The following is a 24,558-nucleotide window of genomic DNA, read 5'->3' on the forward strand; positions in this document are numbered from 1 at the left end:
TATCATTGTTAAGCGAGGCACCACTGCATATGTGACAGAAAATACCCATAGTCTTTTAAAAGTAACTTTGAAAACAGTGGCCGTAAACCTTTTTCAGTCCGTGGACTGGCTGGGGAAGGTGGGGCACCCCCATGCTCATGTGCATGCGCAAACAAGTGTACTCTCTCTCTCTCACATGTGGCACGGCACTCACACAGACATGCTGGAGCGCACGCACAGGTGCAAACGGGCTGTGCAGGAGTGAGTATGTGCGGGGATGGGGCGGGAGGTCTGTCTCGCTGGCCCAGTCTGGCTCAGGCCATGGACCGATACTGGGCCGTGGACCGAGGGTTGGGGACTTCCGTTTTAAAAGACCTGCTCCAGTGATACCATGACTATCACTGTGAGCAGCCATTCAACCTACAGAACATGCATTCATTTTCCCGCATTAAAAATTATTTCAATCTAGATGGAGAAGAATAAGCTTACATCTTACAATCTGATGGAGATATTTAGCCTAAAAATGTGTGCAAATCAGATATTTTAATATTTAGGACCCTGATAAAAGATGTCAGGGAAAAAAACATTAGGACAGATTGATCATGCTCTAGGATTAGTACAGAATGTAAGTAAATGAATATGTTTTGCCTCCACAGCCTGTTCTTGTTAATTGAAGGAGTGCACTAAATAGTGGGTAAGTGAGAAAAGCAACCCTTGATAATGTCATTTTAAATTGCAAAAAGTCCTTCATCCATTTTTTCTGGGAAAGGTTGTTTAAAAACATTTTTAAGTGGGAAGGGAGAGGTTAAGTTCTGTTTTGATATGATTCAGAAGCAGGGAGGCAACAGAAGTGTTTTTATACTTGATTTTTAAAATCCTAATGATGTTTAATTGTTTTTTAAATGTGATATTTATAGTGTTTTTAAATTTATTGTTTTATCTGTTGTGAGCCACCTTGGATCTCCCATGGGGAGGCATATAAATAATTTAAATATATACAATAAGTAGGAATGAGTGGGCAATTTGCAACATCACAAGAGGTTAACAACAAGGTGCCTCTAGGCATACTGCTCCCCCCCCCCAAGATATTTAACAGTGGCTTCCAAAATTAAGAAGATTGCTAGGGGGCAACACATAGATAGCAATGGTTGCCCAAAATTCATCTTGCCTCCCCAGGATGGATATGGAGAACATCAGAAGGACCTAACATGCAGGAACACAAAAAGGCTGATTATTGCTTTGCACAATGGCATATGAAATTCAATTTAGATAAGTGCATGGCAAATTGGCAGAGCACAATGTAAGGAACAATTTGAACTACTTGAACGTGATGATGGCTCTGAATTAAAAGTAACCTCTCTTAAGAAAGCAGAGAAATCCTGATGGCATTGGACAACAATATAGGGCAGGATGGAGGAGAAAATGACCTAGATAAAAGGTTCAGGGGTTAAATGATGCAAGTTAAAGTTAAATACATAAGCAAAACAATGGGCATCTGTGTATGTGAGTAAGTAAGTAATGGTATGAGATAAATGGAAAGCTTGGTTCTATTCCACTCTGGGCAACTTCATCTCATTGAAAACCTCATAACAGAAATTGGGAAAGGGAAGAGATAAGACCAGTGAATATTATTGGTCAAAGAGAGAGTCCAGGAAATTTATGAGAGCTCCTTAGATTGGGAAGGAGAGACGAGTGTGATAGGAGTGCCGCAATTACACTGAGAGGATTGTTCTGCATATTGTTCACATGCTTTTGGTTATTCTAAATAAAATTGTGAAGAGCACCTCAGAGCTTGGAGAGGGCAGTTGACTAAATTCTCTTGTAATTTAGACAAATCTTTATCCCTCTGAAAGAAGCAGAGGGCTGCTTTGCATGGGATCAGTTTGGCTTGGGTATTGCCGACAAAGGTCCGCATAGTCAAAGCTATGGTTTTTCTTGTAGTGATGTACGGAAGTGAAAGCTGGACCATAAAGAAGGCTGACCAGGAAGAATTGATGCTTTTGAATTGTGGTGCTGGAGGAGGCTCTTGAGAGTCCCCTGGACTACAAGGAGAACAAACCTATCCATTCTGAAGGAAATCAATGAGTGCTCACTGGAGGGACAGATCCTGAAGCTGAGGCTCCAATACTTTGGCCATCTCATGAGAAGACTCCCTGGAAAAGACCCTGATGTTAGGAAAGTGTGTTGGCAAGAGAAGAAGGGAACGATAGAGGATGAGATGGTTGGACAGTGTCATTGAAGCTACCAACATGAATTTGACCCAACTCCGGGAGGCAGTGGAAAACAGGAGGGCCTGGCATGCTCTGGTCCATGGGGTCACGAAGAGTTGGACACAACTTCATGACTAAACAACAACAACAGAGACCTTGAAAAAAGCCAATGATAGGTAAGAAGTCTCACAGAATTAAGGTGTTGAGAGATCCCCTTCTTTGGCTTCATTTGGGAGTCCCTCAACCTTCAAACTGCCAGGTGGAAGTTTCTAGGTTTCTAGATTACATTTCTAGCAACTAGTGTGTAGCATGTTGGATTTATTGCAACCTCGTTGGTGGCGCTGTGGGCTAAACCGCAGAAGCCTGTGCTGCAGGGTCAGAAGACCAAGCAGTCGTAAGATCGAATCCACGCAACAGAGTGAGTACCCGTTGCTTGTCCCAGCTCCCGCCAACCTAGCGGTTCGAAAGCATGCAAATGCGAGTTGATAAATAGGTACCATCTCAGTGGGAAGGTAAACAGCATTCTGTGTCTAAATCACACTGGCCATGTGACCACGGAAAGATTGTCTTCGGACAAACGCTGGCTCTATGGCTTGAAGAGCGGGATGAGCGCCGCCCCCTAAAGTCGGACACGACTGGACAAAAATTGTCAAGGGGAACCTTTACCTTTATGTTGCCTCAAGTAGGCGTCACTGGGAGAGACCTTTCTGGGCTGGGGTGACTGCCAATCTATCCAGCACTAAGGAATCATTCCTTCGCTGCCTCTGATTTCAAAGAGAGCTCTGCCTCTCTGCTCAGCTCCCCACACATCAGTCCGTGGGAAGCAGACAGTGAATCTGTTGAGACCTTTTGTTGTTCAAAGCAGCCATATTTTTGGCTTGCTCTTAAGTGTTCACCATAAGGGAATGAAACCTTTTCTTCTTTCTACTAATGTCTCAGAGTAAGTTATTGAGACTGTAAGTGCCAGTTAATAAGAAAGAGGATGAACTACATGGGGAACTTAAAGCTCTTCTGTTCTGTGATTCTCTACTCTGCACAGCTAGGAGTGTGACCAAAATTAAAAACTGCACAACAAAATGGAAGACTAACAAACATATATCTTCTGTATTTTGTTCTTGTACCAAGGCTAAATTTCTAACCCTATTTGAAGCCGGGATGCTGCTTCCAAGTAGGTGCCTGCTGGAGGCAGGGGCAGGGCACCAAACTGCTGAACACATGCTTGTCTGTCTGACGAACCACCAGTTCGTGCCCATCTCTAGTCTGAATCTGATTTCCAGAATGCTGAGTGTGTGTCTTTCTGAAGGACAGCAGTTTGGAACTTCTGTCGCAGGCCAGGAAAACCACTAAGTGAAAAACATATGTTTTAACTTGGAGAGTGAAATCATATTTGATCTCATTCGGCAGAATATCATAAGAGGGTCACAGCAAACAATATTTCCTTGTAATCTTGTGCACTTAATGATCCCTGTTTCTTGTTCTTTTTAAAGCAGGCAGTAAGCACTGCTAGACCTGCACCGTTTAGTGACTGAATACAGAGAATTACAAGTGGGGAGCATGATTGATCTGTGTCATTGCTAGGAAATACAGGAGGGAGAGAGGGAGAGTGGGAGCAAGAGGGAGACTCCAAAGCAAATGCCCTAGCCAGAAGAAAGAAAAATCAATATTAAAATGTACACAGTCCTCTGCAATGTTATTTGAAAAAGGCACTACAGCTTTTTCTATTTTTAAATGGGTAGCTTTTTCTTTTGCTGCAATGGTAGAAAATAGATGTGCTGTGTTTTTCCTCCACAAATATAAATGATTCATTTTTCAATTCAGTACAGCCCAGTACCAATTTCTTTCTTAAGAGCCTATTTTGTCCTAGTGGTAACTGAAGTCAGGTGCACCATTAAGGCAGCATTTTCAGAAGGGGAGTATGTCTATACTGAAATCACAACTGTTGAGAACAGCACTGGGACACTAACTGAAGGAGACTTCCAGAGAGGAAGTTGCAGTGTATGATGCTGAGGGACAGGGAACTTTGGACTTTCCAGATGTTTTGAACCACGGCTCCCCCAATTCCCTGCTTGGCCATACATGCAAGGTCTGATGACTTAATCACCTGGAGGTCCAAAAGGACACTGCCTCTGGCATATTTGAAAGAGCCTACAACAATTGCCTTGCTTGATGAGGTGTAGCTACTCTGCACTAGGCAAGCCACTCCGATCTGGGAGGAACCATTGTGACTTTGTGACATTTGGGATCCATGTCCAGGAATTCAGGGGTTTGAATGAGGAAGGATGCAAACCAGCTGTCCTGGGAACCCTGTTCGTGTGAATGTGAACAATAATTACTTGCCAACAAGCCCGTTCCAACCTATGGCGATGCTTCCAGCCCTTAATGGTGTAAAGTACTCAGAAATGGCTTGCCAGTCTTTCCCTCTGGTGGCATTCTGGAACCGTGCCGGTTCCCCATGTCTGCACAGGTGGCAGGCCAGTGGACACACGAACTGGTCTGCTACACATCCTCTTGGTGATCTCAAATGGCTCCTGTCCTGGGAGGCATAGTGGAGATTCAAATTCCCAGGGCAGGCATTCCAACCCACTCTGCCGCGCCAGCTTTGCATCACTGCTAAACATGTGCAATAATGTGAATATTGAACACCTGCTTTTTAAGGATCAGTGTGTTGAATGGGCGAAGTTATTTTCTGGGTGAGATGGAAATATCTATGAAAACAACAGATAGTCCTTTGCAATTACCAGTTCGCTCATCATTCCTTTGCCAATTACAGTCATACTCATTTTCCTCTATTGCTACAGAAAGAGCATACAAAACAAGACATTTTCTCAAAGGACCAAAGGCGTTAACATCAGTGCCTACTGCATAGTAAGAAGTCCTTTTCCCTTCTTTTATTTAAAGGAGAAAATATTTTAATTTAATAAGCTGATTGCTTTTCGAGCACAGCTCAAACAGATGGTTATTATATACCAAACTCTGTTCTTCCACGAATCAGCAAACATATCTTAATTGTAATATGGTCACTGATCTAAAACTGAATATGTCACTGGAGAATAGCAAACGCTCTCTCATGTTAAAGGTGAATGAGTGTATCTACAAGACATGCCAACTCTGAAATATGTCTCAGCCTGCTGTCATCAGAGGCCATCCCTGTAGGTATTGGCACATCCGTTTCTAATGTTTAATATCTTGTGCTCCAGGAATTAATTATTGGCATGGGCCTCTGTTCCTTATCAGCCACACTCTACGGTTTGCTGTTTAATGTGAAGCCAAGAACCTTGTCGATGCATGTGTTGTTTGGGAAGAGGTGAACATTAAATGGGCTGCCATAGAAAAAGTTAAATAGAGTGTGAGTTAAAAGGAGCCTCCAAGCTGATTGTAGGTTGCTTAAGCTTTTTTCCCCTTCACTTACTGCCTGTTGTGTAATTTCTGGTTTAAAAGTTCAAGGACACAAAATGGTTTTTCTTATTTTCTATTCTGTATTTTTTTTTACAGCTACAGATGGAAAGTATCTCAAATGCATCCTCTTCTGACCAAGCCAGTCAATTCATAGTTTCTGAAATAGTATCACAGATAAAACAAGCAAGTACATATCCCAGGAATGACTAAAGAGATAAAGAAGATGTTATGTTGTACGTGTAGCAGAAGTGTCTAGCCTGATGTTTGTCATGGAGCTTCCCATTTTTTCACTAACAAGAATCCATGATGTGGAGTGTAAGGAAATGGAAGGAAACTGGGAATTGTAGTCATGCAAACATGGAGTCTGTTAGGTTCTGTGTAAGATGGATTTAAAAGAGATATTTTTCAGGAGCTTGTTGTACAGAGTTGTTTGTCAAAGTCACAAGGTCAGACCATAAAGAGAGAGGAGACACAAGAAAAACCACTAACTGGGAGAAGATAAGACACCTGGAGCTTGGATCATGAGAATTTTCGGTGGTGATTGGAGTGTTCTGAATTACACCTACTTGGACTTAATTGGTTGACAGCATGAAAGTGTAATGAAGAAGGAGGTCCTAAGGAGATGAAAAATGAGAGTGTTTGTGTATGTGGAAGGAGGGTTTGGTGAATGCCGTGGAATGTGAGACAAAGAAGCTTGGTTTTCTTTAGAAAGAAGAAGCGGGGGAATAGCCCAGCTTCTAGATGCCAACATGTAGGGACATAGAGCAAAGATAATTACCTAGCTGTTTTTATTTTAACTAGAAATTGTAAGTTTATTTACACATTGTAACAGATGGATATGCCCAATGCTTATGCTTTAAAGCTACAACTGTATGCTAATGAATCTATTTTATTTTCTTAATAAAACAAATATAATTATTCAACAGAGGACTAGTCTTTTGATACAGCAGGAGTATAACTAAATCCATTGTGGATGAAAGAAGGTTAATAGTTGCCACTGTATGTTAAAAGGTCCTACTGTCCTACTTTTCAAGCCAGGAGGGTGTTCTAAGGAAGCACATCGTCTATGGTTTATTGCTTTGGAAGCAATCAAAGATTACTTTTAAGGTTCAGGCTTGTTTTGGGGGCTTACTATGCCCTTCTTATGCCTAGAGGACCTTCCTCAGGAAATAAAGGTGGTAGTTTTGTGCCCAGAGAGACTCCCTAACCACAATCATTGACTCTTTAGGGAGATGGGATTGTTACATGGAGTAAGGGAAACACATGTCATTGGGATACACATATATTACACTGGATCAGGGATGACCAACTTGTGCCCTCTATATGTTGCTGAACTACCCCTCCCATTAGCCCTGGTCAGTCAAAGGTGAGGAATGAAGTATGTTGCAGCCCAAAAAGTGCATGTTGCAACATGTGCTAAGTGGGAACACAGAACAGAAAGAGGAACTGAACATGCAGCTACTTTTATCAGTGGCCCTTCCCCATTCAGTGAGAAATCTTGTTTGGCCTTTAGATAACTGATTTGCCCAGCTCATTCCATAGGCACATCCCATAGGTACACAATATAAAGCTTAAAGAGCCAACATCCCTTATCATCTGACGTGTGTGTGTGTGTGTGTTTGTAAAATTGCATATCACATTGGGAATCTTGGTGGTCCCGAATAGTTTTAATAGATAGTTTTAATTTAAACATTAATAATTCATAATGATAGAGATAAACCTTGGCCCTCAGCCTCCATATACACGAATAATTTTGTAGCGGTTGCAACATCATGTATGAGAGTAACTACTAACTGAGCACCTCCTGTGACCCAAAGATTATTAGAACTCACCACACCTGTCGTGATGAGTCTAAGACACCCAGACCATATATATATAACTTGAGAAAATAGGATACCATGTACGTTGTGGCATATCACTGTGAGGCTGTGTAGTATTTAGGGTGCTGGAGTAGGAAATTTGGGTTCACATCCCTAGTTTATTAAAAAAATTCTAGGTGAAAAAAAACAACCACAGACAATCACTGCCTCTTGTTAGGAGGTTGAAGAACTAAAGAAAAGCCAAGATGTGTGTAAATGGAGCAAATAAATACTTACTTCTTTTTAAACTTGCTTTCTGTCCCAACGGGCCCCAAAGTTGGCTGACGGAGACCTCAAAATCGGGCTTTAATAACTCTATAATCCACCAGGCCAAATGTGGACCATTAGCCACATACTGTATGACAGCCAGCCAAGAATTAATTCACCTTCATGATTTTGCTGCTTACCTCAACAAAGAGGTAAGCATGGAAACAGCAAGGGGAAATGAATGTGCTTTTACTCCTTTCTCCAAGTCTTGCCAAAAATACACTAAAATACTTAACCTGCTCCCTAAAGATCAGTAAGAAGCTAAATCCACAGTCACAGTTGGGCTCTTTCAAGCACATGTGCTTGATTGCCCATGAATTGCAAAAGGTTGAAATCAGTCTCCTGCATGGGCAATGTGTAAGTACCCAGTGCCTCATTGTTCCTCTTGTCAGTTTCCACAGACAAAAGTAGAGTATTGCACAAGGAATTTAATATCCATAAAGTTATTGGTTGGAAGAATGGAAATTGAAAGACTAGAAGAATGACAATGAACTCAGCTGGGAGATAGGGTGGCTAGAGTTGTGGTCTCTTGCACTGTCAGGAAAACTCGAGCATAGGCTTAAAGTGGCAAATGAGACTGATAAAAGGGATACATTTACTAGGGTGTGCTATCCATTTATCCTATCTGTGAACGAAAGCAATTCTTCTACAGGACTGGCAGACAGACTCACCAGATGTTGCAAATGAGTGTCCTGACAGAACCACATGGGCTATAAAGTCACAAACTGAACTGAGCATGAAACTAAGCATAACCAAAAGCCTCAACCTCTAGTGTATCAATGGCCAAAATTTGCTTGCACAGCTATGGAAATTTGGAGGCAAATTGCATGTAGTTAAGAAATCACTATAGACCTTATGGTTAGTATCCAACAGATAATGTCCACAGCAATTTGTTAACTTGGAATAATTTGCCTCCAAAAATTATGTATTATGCCAAGTAAGCAAAAAGATTTGGGCCAATGTTTTCCTTCTCTCTCTGTTTTTTATTTTTGTTTTTTTGCTATCTTAAAAACACTGTGGTGGGTCAGGTAACTCCCATTAATTACTGCTCAGATATAAATACTTGTGAACAACATGTAGTTTAGTAAGATTTAATTGAATTTTTAAGCAAATGACAAGCCTGAAGTCTTCTGAGGGAGAATGTTAACACACAGCCCTGATGCAAGAATATGCTAGTTTCATCTCAGTTAAGGAAGCTGCCCACTGCTAGGCTCCATGTGAAAATGCCCCTGCCCTAAGCAATGTGGAGTGCTAATGGTCAGCAATGGCACCTTCATTTACCTTCAGAATTTAGCCGCCAGTGAAATCAGCTTAATTCTGGTGTGATATGATTCATGAGCCTTGCACAGAGCTTGGAAGTAACTAACGACCAATATCTAAGTACTGGAAAATATTCCTTTCCAGAACAACAAAGGTCTAGTTACATTACATAGTCAGAGTCTGATATTTTGTGTAAATAAAGTGTTGAAATAATCGACATCCTAGCATGGTTCACTTACCTGAGAAAGTGTTGTGTTGTTTACAGGGGATCTTCATTGTCGCATGAAAACTGCCATTTGTGTGGAAAGTGAATGACAAACAAGAGTACCACTATAGAAGGCCTATGGAAAGCTTTTTCCTTTTCCTTCTAAGTGCACACCAAAAAGCTGAGTAAACCTGTAAGTGTCTCTTACAGCAAGTGATTATTGTCAGGAGGAGCTGCTTACTCAGAAATAAAGCCCTTCGTCTTCAACAGGGCTTAAACCCAGGTACTTATGTAAATGAGGACAGGCACGTCTCCACTAAGTTTGACTTGAAGGTTCCTTTCTACAACACCAGTGAAGGCCGGGTACACAGTCACAGCAAAGCTCTTGATTTCTGCAGAGAAAGCGAAACAAATGCTGTCATAATCAGCCCTCCCAAATTGTTACCAAGTGTTACTATTCAAATAATAGTCAGAGACATAGGAGCCTATTTCACTTTGCACATACATGGCTGTAATTGTCTCAGCTTTACAGGCAACAAAATTGTAGGGTTTTTCTTATGCAGGTGTCACTTTGCTGTGTTAAATTACAAAGCATGAAAGAAGCAATTTAGTGCACTTGTACAACAAGGTTGTAAAGACAAAGCGACTGGAACTTTCAAGGTGAGTGTGTCCAGCTGCCTCAATTACTCCCACTGGTGTTGGGTCTTTGAGGGGTAAAACTTTCTGAGTAATCTAAAACCTATTTAAAAGAGGAATGGCAAATAAGAATGTCTCATGGGATGCTGGTGTGAGGCAAATGTTTGAGAAGCAGGGGAGTTTGCTTAATAATATGTTTTTTAATTAAACATACTCTCACACACATTTTGTTCACAGTTTTTATATTGTTCCACCTAAAACAAGGATTGACATTATCAGCCCTTGAGAAAAATTGTGCGTCATGAAAGGGCAACTGATTATTAATTATTTACTTTATTTTTACTCCACATTTACTGGCAAGGGTGGTGGGGAAAAGTGCTTATGGCATGTTCTTTTGGTACTATGTATGATTCTTGACTTATGGGGGGAGGGATTTGCTGCAGTAAAATGCCTTGGGCCAGTCCCGGGTGAATGAAAGGCCACCTTGCAGCACCCGGAAGCATCATTCCAGTGGGACTTAAACCAAAAGAGCCAATGCTATTTTCTGCAATGCAGCACCTGATATGGTGCCCTGGTTTTGTAAGAATGCGGAACCTGATGAAACATCAGCTCACTGGGCCAAAATGAGGTTGCACTGGAGTTACCTTGTGTAAGTCTCTGTTTTAAATCCAGACAGAGTCTTAATCCTTTGGGAAAGAAATGCAAAAGGAAAATGCAACAGAGAGTAGAACTTCTCTGTTGTCTGTATTGTTTTAACTTCCCTTTGTTGTACTTACAGGAAACTTTAAAATGCCCCAAAAGAAACTGTTCCTGTGTTTGACACAAAGGAGACTTTTCCAGACCTTGAGAGTGTTTCAAAGCCTTTAAGCAACATATAACTATAATATAAAAGCAAATAAAATCCTTTAATTTGATCAAAGGAGGTCTGTTTAAATATTGAATTTATGTATTACTTTTTATCATCTAAGTACTGTATCTAATATTTTTCCACTTTACTAACCAGCTTTAATGTTTAAAAGTTTTAAATAATTTGTGGTTAATGCTTTTCCTGCATAAATTATTGTTAGTGTGTTGCTGTTTTAAACATTTCCTCTACCTTGGTCTGGTTCTGCTCCTTTCCTTTCCGTTTTTTTTTTTTTTTTTTTTTAGTGAAAACAATCACAGAATGGATTGTTGAGTCATCCTCACTTCCTAAATAGAGAGCTAGCTTTAATTTTCAGATGTACAAGATCTAGATAGCCAGCCTGGTGTAATGGGTAGAGTGGTAGACTAGGATTCTAACTCTAAGCAGGATTCAGGATCCCTGTTGGCCTTGGAAAACACACTGGGAGTTCAGAACTGGTAAAAACTTTGCTTAACTATTTTACTTTCTTACAAAGCTGTACTGGGGTCACTACTAGCTAGTTCTAACTTGGTATCACACAACATGTAACAAAAAATCTGATTACAAAGCCTAGTACCTTGTTGTTTAAATGTGGAGCAGAAACAAAGTTGTGTAAATTTTCCCTCAATTTTGGCCGGCTCCCTGTCATACAGCCATTCTCATACTTTATGCAACTGGTTATGCACTGGGGAGCCGGACACATTTAAGCAACAAAGCACTAACCAAATCTATTAGGTATTTAATGGGGACTCAGCCAACATGCTATATAAAATCAGATTGAAAGGTATCCCCCGCCCCAAAAGATTGGTGTGCTTATAAGGTGGAGGAATATTTAACATGGCCTGTTGAGCATGCCCTGATGACAATAGTGCTTATTATGTTAAACCTGTACTTCTGTTGATCTCTCTCTCTCTCTCTCTTTTGAAAGGCAGGATTCTGCTCAGTTTTATCTAAGTAGCTTCCCAGTCACCATTCAACATTTTTCATGTGTTTGTTTCTCTACAAGGTTTTAAAATCTGGATTTTAAAAGTCTTCCTAAGGTGCATCTTCTTCAAGTTGATCTTTTGAGCCTTCTCCCTTTGCCCCTTGCTGTTCTTGGTCTCTTTTGTTTCTGAATAGCAGGGAATGGTTTGATTCCTGCAGTGCTCAGCTAAAATTTGTCCACGAAGGCTTTCACGGCCAGGATCTAATGGTTGTTGTGGGTTTTCCGGGCTCTTTGGCCGTGTTCTGAAGGTTGTTCTTCCTAGCGTTTCGCCAGTCTCTGTGGCCGGCATCTTCAGAGGAGTGCTGTCCTCTGAAGATGCCGGCCACAGAGACTGGCGAAACGCTAGGAAGAACAACCTTCAGAACATGGCCAAAGAGCCCGAAAAACCCACAACCATAAAATTTGTCCCTTTCTTGTACAGCCACAGCTGTACCTTGCTCACTGCAGTTCACCTAAGCCAGGAGCTGTCAGCCTGTGGTTCTCCAGGTACTGCTGAACTGTTACTGTCACCAGCTCTCCCCCCTGACTGTAAAGGCAAGGGCAGATGGGAGATATAGTCTAACAAAATCAGGTAGGCTCCAGATTACCAACCTCATGCGAAGCCTGAACCTGTCTGAAACAAGAGGCTTTATTTTGTATTACAGAATATATGTGATTACTCATTCCTCTCGTATTTTTCGGTTATCATGGGAGACAAAAAAAAAAGGAAACAGAGCCAGATACATTGCCTTTTTGCAAGTAACTTGAATATACTCAAAGAGAGACCTTTAAACCTTGCTGTGATTCATCATGTTACTGAAGGCTGAAATGGTCCGCTTTTCATGATAATGACCAAGGTGAAAACCACATGGGGACAGCAACTCCACTTAATTCTTTTAACTGTAGAAGCAGTTCTCTGGGGTTGATCTTGCAATGAATGACACACGATGCCAATTATTATTGTGCTCTTCTAGACCAACCTTCCCTTTTAATCATATCCATTTAACTTTACTCCTCTCGCTTGTGATAAAATGCCATTTCTTTTTTTAAAATAAAAGGTACAGAGTAACATTATAACCATAAAAACAACCATGAGCCTTGAGTCTTCTCTGAACAAGTGGTGCATCTTCCCCCACTGTGCTAAGAAACGGAGTTCTTCAATATGCATTTAGAATTAAGGAGTGGTTGTTTTTTTCCATGACTGATGGCAGGACTCTCAGGTCTGAGGCCGGGCACCCCACTGAAAATGTGAAGCAAAATCCAGATTTCCTTCACAAGCCTAGTCCTAACTAGAGATGGACACGAACCTGAACATTTGTGTTCGTGATGGTTTGTGGCTTGTGGTTAGCCATGAACCATGAACCGCCATGAATCAACCAGAAAACCAAACTGGTTTGCAGTTCAGTTTTCAGTTTGATACCTGCTTCTGTTGCACCACCGCCACCATCGCCCTGCCCCACTGCCACCACTGCCGCACTGCCACTGCTGCTGCCGCCACCACTACATTGCATCTGCCGCAGTGCTGCATCAGCGGTTATGCAGTGGCACAATGACAAGGAGTACTGCCTCTGCCACAGGCACCTGACTCCCAGCTGACTGTCCTGATCAGCTGGGAGGTGGGTGCCTGCACAAAAGGCAGTAGCCAGCTTCCCTTCGGGAGCCCTGGAACGGCTTCTGCACAGATGACTGACCCCTTGCCGATCAGCTGGGTTATGGGTGCATGCACAGAGACAGTAGGTCCAGCTCCCGGAAGGGAAGCTAACCTGCTGTTTCTGATAATGGCCACAGAGGTGGAGGTGGCAGTACAGGCAGGAGGACCACACAGGGAGGCAACGGGGGAATTTGGGGAAAGGGAAGGCAGGCATCCATTCTGCTTTGTAGTTCGGTTCATGCCCATCTCTAGTCCTAACTTTGTTTGTTTCAGCTTTCTCTGCAAGTTCTGCTCTCAGCCATGGCCAGCCCTCACTGCAGTCATGTGGCCTTTAGAAAATATTACTGTATCTCTTTTTCAAAAATGGTTGGTTCTAGGAAGACTGGTGATGGCTTCCTCTTGTGTATGGACAGTACTGTTATGGCTACCTAGGTTTTGCAATAGGCGTATAGCAAGGGTGGGCAACCTGTGGCCTTCTGGATATCCTTGGGCAGCAACTCCGATCATACCTCACCACGCTGTCTAGGGAACTGTCCGGCAACATATGGAGAGCCATTAGTTGCCCACCCCAATGCATACGATAGATGAAAGAAGCGGAGGCTAAGATGGATCAAGCAATTAATTACTACTATTGCAAATAGCCTTTAAGAAGTCATAACTCCTATGGTTACATTTTCAGTGTATGTGGAAATAGCCTTTGGTGAAATATATTCACAATTTATCTTTACTACATTGTCTATATCCAGTTTTTCTCTAGCATTTTTTTACTGGATGCAAATTTTCACTATATCTCTGATCTGGAGTGTTACCCAATGGTATTTTTCCCTCACCATTTGCTCATGGAACAGTTACTAAAAAAATGTCCAGTTTCCCCCCTGATACATGATTTATGTTTGGCCCCCTTAGTGTTGCATTATTAGCCAAAATACTCAAATTCATGACTTTATTTGTGATTCTTTAATAATAATCATGTACTATCAAGTCAATTCTGACTTATGGTAATCTTTTCCAGGGTTTTCCAGGTAGGCAATACTCAGATGTGGTTTACCATTCCCTTCTTTTGCAACTCCTGCAAGCAGAGCCAGCCTGTGTGGCCTTGGGCAAGCTGCACAGTTCCAGGATGCCCCCTGAAGAAGGGAATGGTCAACCATACCTGTGTATTTTCTACCTGCAAAGCCCTGAAAAAGATCACCATAAGTCAGAATGATGGACTAGCTAGGGCTCCGAGACTGGGTTCAAATCCCTACTTGGCCATGGAAGACACGTGTGTGTGTGTGTGTGTGTCTCTGTGTGTGTCTCTCTCTCTGTGTGTGTGTGTAAAACTCTAAAACCACTTCTTAAATATCTCACCTTGAAAACCTTTTAGAGTCGCTGTAAGTCAGTTCCAATTTGACAATGAAGAACAACAATAAGCATAGCTTCATAGCTTCACGTAGGCATTTGAATTATCTGCCTGTGCTGTAGAAATAAATGTCTGGTCAGCACAATTGGCTTCTTTATACCCTTTCAATGGCTAAAAGGCTTGTATTATTCAAAGGAGGTTTGCCCAACCTATACTGCTCAGTGGGTTGAGACCTGTAATCTATCTGAATGTGTGCCACATACAGTACATAGAAGCTTTGCATAGGTATGGACATTAGGTCATCTTTTCCTGAAGTTTTTTGCATACATCTTCCTTAAGAAAAAAACAAAACCCTCTGGGATTTTCCAGCATCTTTTGTGTTTGTATATTCTTTTGAATCATGTTTCTGTGCTCTTTCCCTATGCCTTGTTATCCTTAATTTTTTTTTAAAAAAAAGTTTCTTGCAAGATCAAAAAATGCTTTTAAAACTAAATTATATTGTGCAGTGATCAGACCAGCTCTAGGGCAGGGCTGGGGAAAGGTCTGGCACTCCAGATTTTGTTAGACTTATTAGCCCTAGTGAGGATAGGATGGGAATTGCTGCCCAATGCCATCAAGATGGCTATGCGTTTCCTATCCTTGCACAAATAATCACAGTGCCTTTGTTTCCAGCGATCAGATGCTTCCCTGAAACTCCTCCTTGAGGACTAGCTAAGAGGCTGAGCAGTCTCCCAGACCCATCCCAAGAAGCCTCTGTGATAAATCTGGTTGAATAAAAAGCTGAATTTTATTTCATTTCTTGCCATTTACTTAACTGTTGCACAAGATGTTCTCACCCACTGAACACAAAAATTGAAAGTCACAAGCATTCCATTGGCTCAGATATTGACTACTATGTATCAGGAAGTATAAAATGTTGGTAATATCAGTAATATCTGATATAACATCAAGTAATATAAAATGCTGATTTTGTTGCAACCAATGGGAAGAACTGGGAAGGTTCAAACACTCTGAAGAGATTTGCTATCTACATGCACAAGGAACATTCATTGCGATGGGGAGGGAAGAATGCGCATTTCAGCTCCAAATCTGATTTTTAAGATGAATTAATTTTCTGTTGGAGGGTAACTTCTCTTGATGGAGGTTTAAATGGCCTATCTCAAAAGTCTTTCTTGCACTGAAGTGAAAACACAGAGGAACAGCCACTGTTGTGCCCATCAGAAGGTTCCTTACCGATTTGCAGATGAAGTGCAGAGAGCATAGTACTAATCACAAGCCACGATAAAATTAGTACAGTTTCAAATCAGTGATATTACCTTAATTTGGACATTCCCAGGGAACCATCTGGGTAAGCATTGAAGGCTGCCTGGGCACAAGATGGAGTAGAGAACCTGAGTTACAGAGGAGTTTAGGATTTTTGAATTCATTAATATGGCAGCTTTCTAACACTGATAACAAAGTGATAGGCAATCTGATGCAGAACAACTACAACCTTGAGAGTTGGAACAATTGCATACGTAACATGCATTATCTGTTCAAAGACATGCTGACCACCTTCTCCTCCCGAACAGTTTTGCCAGTGCAATTAATTTCTGAAGCCTAGCAGGATTGGTCAAAGTGCTCCCCTCCAAACATTGTTGGGCTCTGCAACTCCCATAAACTGTAGGGTGTCAGGGTGGAGGCTGATGTCCCAGGCAAATTGCTTCATTCCTCCAGGTCTCCAAATGGGAAACAAATCCCAGGACAAGCAGTGCTGGAGGAGCAGGTTTGCTGTGTATAAGATGAAATTAAAGCGGGGGAACCCATTACCATTCATTCCCAGCTGGCACCAGGACACATTGTCTGAAGATGGGGTGTGCACGTTACACTCATTTAATGTTGGTACATTTTTTAAAAAAATGAGGAAGGGAAGTGGATTCGGAAGAGAGACAGGGCACTTGGACCCACTTTGGAGCAAGGCAGAGATTGGAAAATCACCAATCCCCATGGGCTTCTTTCCAGAACCACCAGCAGCAGTTTAGGGCCTTTAAAAAAAATATCCCGGGGATTATGAATTATGTGAATCCTAACAGGAATGCACCACTTTCTGCCTCTGCTGCTTGCATTTTTCTGGCTGCTCAGTCACCAAACAAGGTCCCCTCCAGAGACAGGTTGCCGTATTAACTGGTAAGAGCAATTCTACCCAGTTGTGGGATCTATTTAGCCAGGCTCTCTTTGTGCTAATTAGTACAAGCAAAAGCCTAGAAATAATTCCAGTCCCTGGAATAATTCCAGAATCACAAGGACCCTCACCTGGTCTAGATTTTGGTCCACACATTTCAGGAAATGGGATATTTTACTATTAATCTGTCAAGCCTAGCCTTAGCCAGCATAGACAGTGGTGAGGAATGAGAGTTGCAGTCCAGCAACATCTCTAAAGCTGTACCTTGCCCAAACCCAAATCCAGGCTAGAGGAAGTGGGAGATTATTTTTCCCTATGAAAGGCTCACTTCTCCTAGAACCTTTGGTCCTCCAGATGTTTTGGACTTGGCCAATAGCAAGAGATTATGGGAGTCCAAAACACCTGGGGGGGCAGAGGCTTCCCACCTACCATGATCAAGTCCACAGGGAAACAGCTGTACTTCACATCAGAAACCATAAGTATCTTTGTGATGCCAGTACTCATAGTGTTGAACACAAGTAGGCCAAGAGCTCTGATTTGTTTCTCCTGATGACTCTACTTTGATTTTAAAACATTTGTACTAACAATGAGTCCTATACAATACCAAAGCATAGAAATGTGCACTTGTTTTTTTTTTTGTTTTTTTTTTTAGTACAACTCCCCGTTCTTGATTCATTTTGGAGATTTATACTGTGATTTTCAAATTATTCTCAAGGCAATTTACATCAGGTTATAGTGTCACACACACACACAAAGTGGCAATGAGAATATATGTGCTTTGTACCCTGCCCTACACTCCCAAATAAGCAAGCTGTTATGAGGTAAAGTGGAAGATGCCTCGTATACCGTTGAAGCAAGTTTCAACTGCCACTCTTCTTTCCCTCTATAGGTGAAATAGTAGATGTGTCATTTTTGTAGCCCCAGGTAGCAGAATGTATTGCACTGACCCTGCAACCTGTGCCAGAGAAGAACCCAATGTATATTACAGAAAGGCTCTTTTTGGGTTTCTCATTCTCTCTTCTGTGAATTGAGCATATGGTGGAATTAATAAAAGGACAGTATTGAGTTCAATTGCTTTGAACCTTATCAGTTGGATTTTTTAAAGATTTAACGTCTGAAAGCATTTCGTTTACTGGTCTATCCTATTTGAGGTGAGCTTAGTATGAGCTCCTGTCAGGTTAAGGAAAATGCAATATCTTCTTCAGCAGAGTTTTGTACTGAGTTTTAAACAAGTAAGTCAGCCTTACCTCCTTATAAATAGATGTCTGGGGATATCACCTGATCAGGTCTGGCCTATCATTATCAAGAGATTCCCTTGCAGTTTTTTTTTTGTGCCTGCATTTTCCTGCTTTAGTCTAAGCACAGTGATGATAATGGTTGATCTTCAATGTAATCCTACATATTGTATTTTTCCATGTATAAAACTACACTTTTTCCTAAAATAATTAGAGGAAAAATTGAGGGTCGATTTATACATGGTAGTATATAATTTTGCAAAGGGGGTGGAGGGGGAAAGCACTTTGTTCCCAATAAAATGGAGGGGGAAAGCAGGAATCAAAATGTTCATATCCCTGACTTCCCCCTCCACTTTCTTGCAAAGAAAGAAATTTTGGGTTAGAAAAGTGGGGTGTCTTATACATGGGAGTGTCTTATACATGGAAAAATACGGTACATTTACTTAATTCAGGACAAGCCCAATGACACTGTAGCGTTCAGCCCTGCCCTTACCTGTCCGTCACAGCTGAGCAGTGAAAAAGGAGCCAATGAGTGAACGGAAGGTGGTGCTAAAGGGGGAGGGGCTTGGATATAAAGGGGGGTGTATGGAGTATGAGAGGAAAATGTGAGTCTGTGAGTCAGTGAGCCAGTAAGTCAGTGAGAGTAGGGTTCTGTGTGTCAGTGAGTTCAGTGAGAGAGAGAGAGATTGATTTAGCAACTTGTGATTTACCTATTACATATTAAAGATCAAATAAACAAGTTTAAGTTCCAAAGTAACATATGTCTCATTGAATAATTGGTATTGAAACAGCAATACCTGGTGGTAGCAACTAAGGAAGAAGAGTGAGCACCTCCTGGAGGCCAGAGATAATAGAGGCTTCAGCGTGCTCGCTACAATGACACTTGTTCTCAGGAAAGTATGAATTAGATTGCAACGTAAATCACCAGCTGATACCCTCCAGGTTCCTTCGTGTCTTTGAGCGCTGACCAAGTACTGTATTGCATATTGCTGTCACCACAGAAATTAATATAGCACAAGGAAGTCTTAAACATTAGGTTCCCATTTAGATCTGCTGAGAAATGAAGTGAATCGAGAAGAGAGAGAAAGGAACCACAGGGGGCTTCTCACATCAGACTTCCTGTGTCTTATCAGTTTGTAAGCTGGTGTGAGGGACTTTCTCTCTCGCTCTCCCTCTCTCATTCTCATGACCTATTCTGAAAGCATGAATACAGTGAGTAAATAAATGATAGAGTATGGATGTGCAACTTTGAACGTGGAAGCTTACAGCTATTTGTCTTGGCTCAGGCGTTACAAAGAGGACATAAATACTGCAGTGGATACCTGGCACATCTCCATTTTCGTATGAGGTGCAAAATCAAGTCTTGTAGGTCTTAGGATACAAAATTAAGAAATCATCATCACCATCATCTACTACCTCTAATTTTTCCTAGCATTATTGTTGTGAACTCCCCCCAGCCCAACAAGTTCACTGGGGGCTCCTTTCTCCATCTCCCTGAACTATAAAAGAAGACAAGGTAGTGTCCAATCCAACAGTTTTTTAAAAAATTTTTGGAGGAAACCTATGAACAACTTCCAGGGTTCTTAAAAGGTATTTAATCCATACTGATAAACTCCATTTCTCTTCCTGATCCAGCCTTGCTTTCCCACCTCTTGGGCGAGGTGTCCCTGGTTCCTCCCATTAAGTTGTCCCAATCTTGCCAAGCATGGGATGGCACAACAAAGATGGCTTGTAAGCCTGCCACTTCAGCCAGTCAGCATGTCCTCCCTTATTCTTCTCCTTGTATTATCTGGGGTGCTTCGCCAGGGTCTTTCAATGGGACGTTGAGATTCCCCAGAGAACAATCCTTGTGCCCAGTGACATTTTCCCCATCTTTCTCATTTGCCCCAATAGAAGGATTTGAGGGTCTCCTCTGTCCTTCTGCCTCCTCTTTTGGCCACTTCAGCTGTTTAAGGGTCTTCTTTAGTTATATACTCCCAATTTCCCTGAGGGGCTGGGTTTTCTATTCTCTCTACTTTATCCAGGTAAGATTCCTCTCCCAGGAGGTCATCCTGCCAAATCACCTCTTCCTCTTCCTTCACTAGTCTATTCCTCTCTCCCTCTCCTACTCCCCCCCCCTTTTCCTACCTTTAAGCTGGTTTTATCTCTTCCCTTTCCCTTAATCCCCCTTCTCCTTTTGAGACTGATGAGCCATATTCTATGAATGTTTTCCTCATATCTACTAGGGAACTTGGATGTTCGAAATCTGGCTGGTTCTGGGGATAAAGAGGATGGCTCTTACTATGGTATCTCAAGACCAATGTCCCTCTCTTTACAATGTTATTTTCCAAAAATGGTGTCATGTTTTATTTTTAGCATGATGATGAAAAGCAAAGTTATGTACCCTGATTATCAGTGGATAGGTTCCATTTGAGGGAGACACTGTCCTCTCCTCACAAGGTTAACCCTAATGCTTAACCTTCAGTACATTGTAACCCTAATGCTTAACCTTCAGTACATTGTAATTGTAGAGGGGTCAGAAAATATCCCAGAATCTTCTGTGAGATTTTTTTTAAAAAAGTTCTGGTACATGAGGATGAATTTATGCTGAATGTGGAAGCATAACTTTATTATTATTATATTCGCGAAGGATTTCACGGCTGGGATCTAATGGTTGTTGTGGGTTTTTCGGGCACTTTGGCCGTGTTCTGAAGGTTGTTCTTCCTAACGTTTCGCCAGTCTCTGTGGCCGGCATCTTCAGAGGACAACACTCTGTGCTCTGGTGTAGTTGGCTTTGGGAGTGCAGTATTTATGCTGGCCACAGAGACTGGCGAAACGTTAGGAAGAACAACCTTCAGAACACGGCCAAAGAGCCCGAAAAACCCACAACAACCTTTTATTATTATTATTATTATTATTATTATTATTATTATTATTATTATTATTATTATTATTATTATTATTATTATTATTATTATTATTATTATTATTATTATTAGTAGTAGTAGTAGTAGTAGTAGTAGTAGTAGTAGTAGTAGTAGTAGTAGTAGTAGTAGTAGTAGTAGTAGTTGCTCTTGCTCTTGTTCTTGCTCTTGCTCTTGCTCTTGCTCTTGCTCTTGCTCTTGTTGTTGTGAAGGAGGAGTGTGTGAGAGTGAGCTGTCTGTAGTGATAGAGTCCATAGAAGGAGGAGAAGATGGGAAGAGTGAGGAAGAGCAGGGGACTAAAGAAGTGACAGTTACGAAAGAGGCGGGAGAAGTTGAATCAAAGAAGGTGGGAAAGGTAGAGGTTTGTTTAGTGGAGGAGGATATCAGAGGGGAGAAGGCAGAGCAAGAGGTGACAGTGTGGGAGGAGGATATAAGTGAGGAGGGGGTGTGCTGGTTCAATTCGGTGCTGACGGATTATGAGAGGAGGAACGCAGAAGCGCGGAGGAGAGAAGTCGAGTATGTAAGGACTCAAGGACTCCTGAGAGACTTTCCAAACTTAAAGGTGGGAGGACTGTTGCTTGAACCCAACCCGAGGGAAGACCCAGTTCCTAACCAAGGAATAGACTGTGATCGTGGTGCTGCACGAACTTGAATTACAAAGAGAAGTCAAGATAGCACACGATCGTTTTTATGACAGACTGGACGAGCAAGGTTGGGTTAGACCCGCATGTTGTGGGAAGATCTGTGCCCTGAGAAGTACTCCTCCCCAAAGGACAGAATACAGGGAATGGCATGGGAGAAACCCCCCCCCCCCGGTTGAGTCCTTGGGAGTATGGGAAGCGTTTTAGTTCCGTCAGTTGTGGCCTGTTGCCAGAGTTAAAAATCTTTGACCCTATGAATAAGGTGCTGGAGGAGACAAGTGACAATGAAAATGACAGTTTGAAAGTTATTAAGACGTCTCCCCTTTTATTTCCTGCTGAAAGCGAGGAGTTGCCCAAAGAAAACACAGAACCCAATCACTATTATTATTATTATTATTATTATTATTATTATTATTATTATTATTATTATTATTATTATTATTATTATTATTATTAAAAAGCACCAGACATGGACAAAATTATAAAAACATTGACTGATATTATATAACAGATACAAATTTTAACCAAAACCCTAAGCATCTGTTAAATATCGGTGCAGTATGTATGCTGTTCCTAATACTGCTGTTTTTTGGAGCTCTGATGGCATGATTTCTCAGATCTGCAACTGCTTATAGTACTGGGTGAAGTTTGTTGTTCTCATCAGCTGTCACCACCATGCCTAACTGTGTCTTTGCCCACCGTTACCACATGTTTTCAGAAGATGAAGCAGTTCAGTTGGACCCCATTCCTTGGCTTCACTTTGGCAGAGTTTATATTACCACTTTAAAGTGATGATGATGGTGGTGATGATGACAATGATGAAAGTGCTGCTATCTTTGGAATCAACTTGATGGCACATAACGATGATGATCTTTCCTACAAAGCTATTCACAATGCTTGAACAATCATCACAAGTGCTCTGTTGTGGATGTTGAGGCAAGGACAAGACAGTCACATGGCAGCAACTTGTAGAATTCAGATTTTTTTTTCAGATGTGACTTAGAAGTAATTATTTAATTACTTCTGAGGACAGCAAAGAGGTTTTATATATATACTCTTACTCCTTTTTTGCATTTTAAAGCAATACTGCAATTAATTAATTTTTTAAATTAACTTCCCAAGTTCTGGCTACATTTCAGTGAATATATATGAATCTCTTCCTGGGTAAGAGGAGCAACTAGAAGCAAAGAAGGTGACCGTTTCCATATTTCTGGCTGAGTAGCATTGCTTTCTCCCTATCTTCATTCCATCTGGAAATTAAATTTAGCTCAACAGATGCAGAAATGAAGGGCCCTTTAAGATTCTGCACAGAATCTGGGTGTTTTGTTCGGCTCCAAATTAAGCCTTAATGTTGGTCTTACATATTTTATGAGGAAGATAGACTGGGTCGGTAATTGCTTCTAAGTGTAAGATCTCAGTGTTCATTTGAGACACTCTATTGATTAAATCTCAACAGTCTGCTGCACAATGAGAAACTGATAGGCCTCACATCCTGCATCTGATTTCTTTTTTTAAAAAATCCATTAATATCAAGGGGCCAGCCTTCGTTTTCTCATACCATTAAGCATAACCTTAGTCTCTTTTGTTCGGCATCTTCTGTTACACCTTTGCAACACACACACACACACACACACACACACACACACACACACACACACACACACACACACACACACACACACACACACACACACGGGAAAGGTAGAAATACCATTTGGAATGGAGATTAACCTTGATAGCTAAACTTGATAGCTGTGCTCTTGGTCATCCTGACCCAGCTGCAAATGCCAAATGTGACCGTGAGGATATGGGTTTTGTAATGCTTGTTTGCCAAACCATGCAGGTGTTTTGTCTCGACCATTGATCTAACTGTTCCTGTGAAGAAGAGCCAAGGCCATATCTCAGGACAATAATCATAATATTCCTTGCTAATGGGAAGAGAGAAGGCGCTGTGGGAAGTTACAAATTGGGTGTGGAGTTGTGGACAAAGAACTGTGTGCTGATTGGATACCATCATGGGACAGAGACTTTGCTTTAAGTTATAGAAAGGGGGGCTACGTAAGATGTTGGTGTGTGTACATAAGTTGGAGAAGGAGAAGATGGACAACAGGTTTACAGCCTTCGATGACTGATTGGAGACTTAGTCATGGTAACTTAGAATAGCCTAGCAATTAAGTAGTAAAGCTATTAGTTAGTAAGTATTTTATAGTTTTATGGAAAAGTCTTACGAGAACTTATTTATATGCTTTGCATTTAGCCAGTATAATTTGTATCTTTTTATATTACTCTTGTTTTGTAACTTTTTATTCTTTTAAAATAAATATTTTATATCTTACCCAAGTGTGATCCTTGGGGCAAGGATGAAAGTGCCTAAAGAAAGTGACTTAGCCGCAAGGGCCTTGTTTGCTTTTATTATTATTATTATTTGGATGTCCTGCTTGGTCAGGCTTATGTGCAAGGTTCCAAGTACACAGCTGAAGAGTTTTAAGCTTAAGTAAGTGAGTAATTGGAAATCTAGGGATAGACGCTTGTCCATAGTTGCCCAGTCACACATCTTCTAGGAGAAAAGGTGGTGGACATTGGAAACTATACTTGGGCTCCTTCCCCTAGTGGAATGACTTTTGTAAGGAGACGTGTTCCTGACAGTGACTATGGTTCTTTTAAACTAAAGTCGGTAGCACTGAGGCCAAGATATCTAGGTTTTCACTTTGTTCCCCATCTTAAGGTCCAATTACTAAGGGAGGGAAATGCAAATTCACTTGCATTATTGCACTAGGGGATTTTGTTCTCTCCATTTTTAATTGCCACACAGTAAGACAGGAAAAGCCTTGTTGTTACAGTTCTATTGACACACCTGTAGGTGGCACAGTTCAAAGGAAATATCTTAAGAAGGCTTTTCTTTCCTCAGTTACTCATTTCCTCATCTTATCCTGCTGCCTGGGAGAGCTCCCTTAAGCTGAGATAGA

At 41.4% G+C, this 24,558-nt stretch overlaps 1 long non-coding RNA gene across 2 annotated transcripts; it reads left to right on the forward strand.

Annotated features, from left to right (window-relative positions):
• The first annotated feature begins 633 nt into the window (after positions 1-633).
• On the forward strand, positions 634-10,967 carry LOC140704185 (uncharacterized). 2 transcript variants are annotated; one of them, XR_012083313.2, is made up of 3 exons: positions 634-673; positions 4,988-5,054; positions 5,682-10,967. It is a non-coding gene; the product is annotated as an uncharacterized LOC140704185 (long non-coding RNA). The 2 variants fall into 2 exon arrangements; XR_013541370.1 differs by lacking the exon at positions 634-673 and having other exon boundaries at positions 2,890-5,054.
• Positions 10,968-24,558: the final 13,591 nt, after the last annotated feature.

The sequence above is a fragment of the Pogona vitticeps genome, chromosome 2 (genome assembly GCF_051106095.1).
Source record: "Pogona vitticeps strain Pit_001003342236 chromosome 2, PviZW2.1, whole genome shotgun sequence".
NCBI classification, from domain to species: Eukaryota; Metazoa; Chordata; class Lepidosauria; order Squamata; family Agamidae; genus Pogona; species Pogona vitticeps.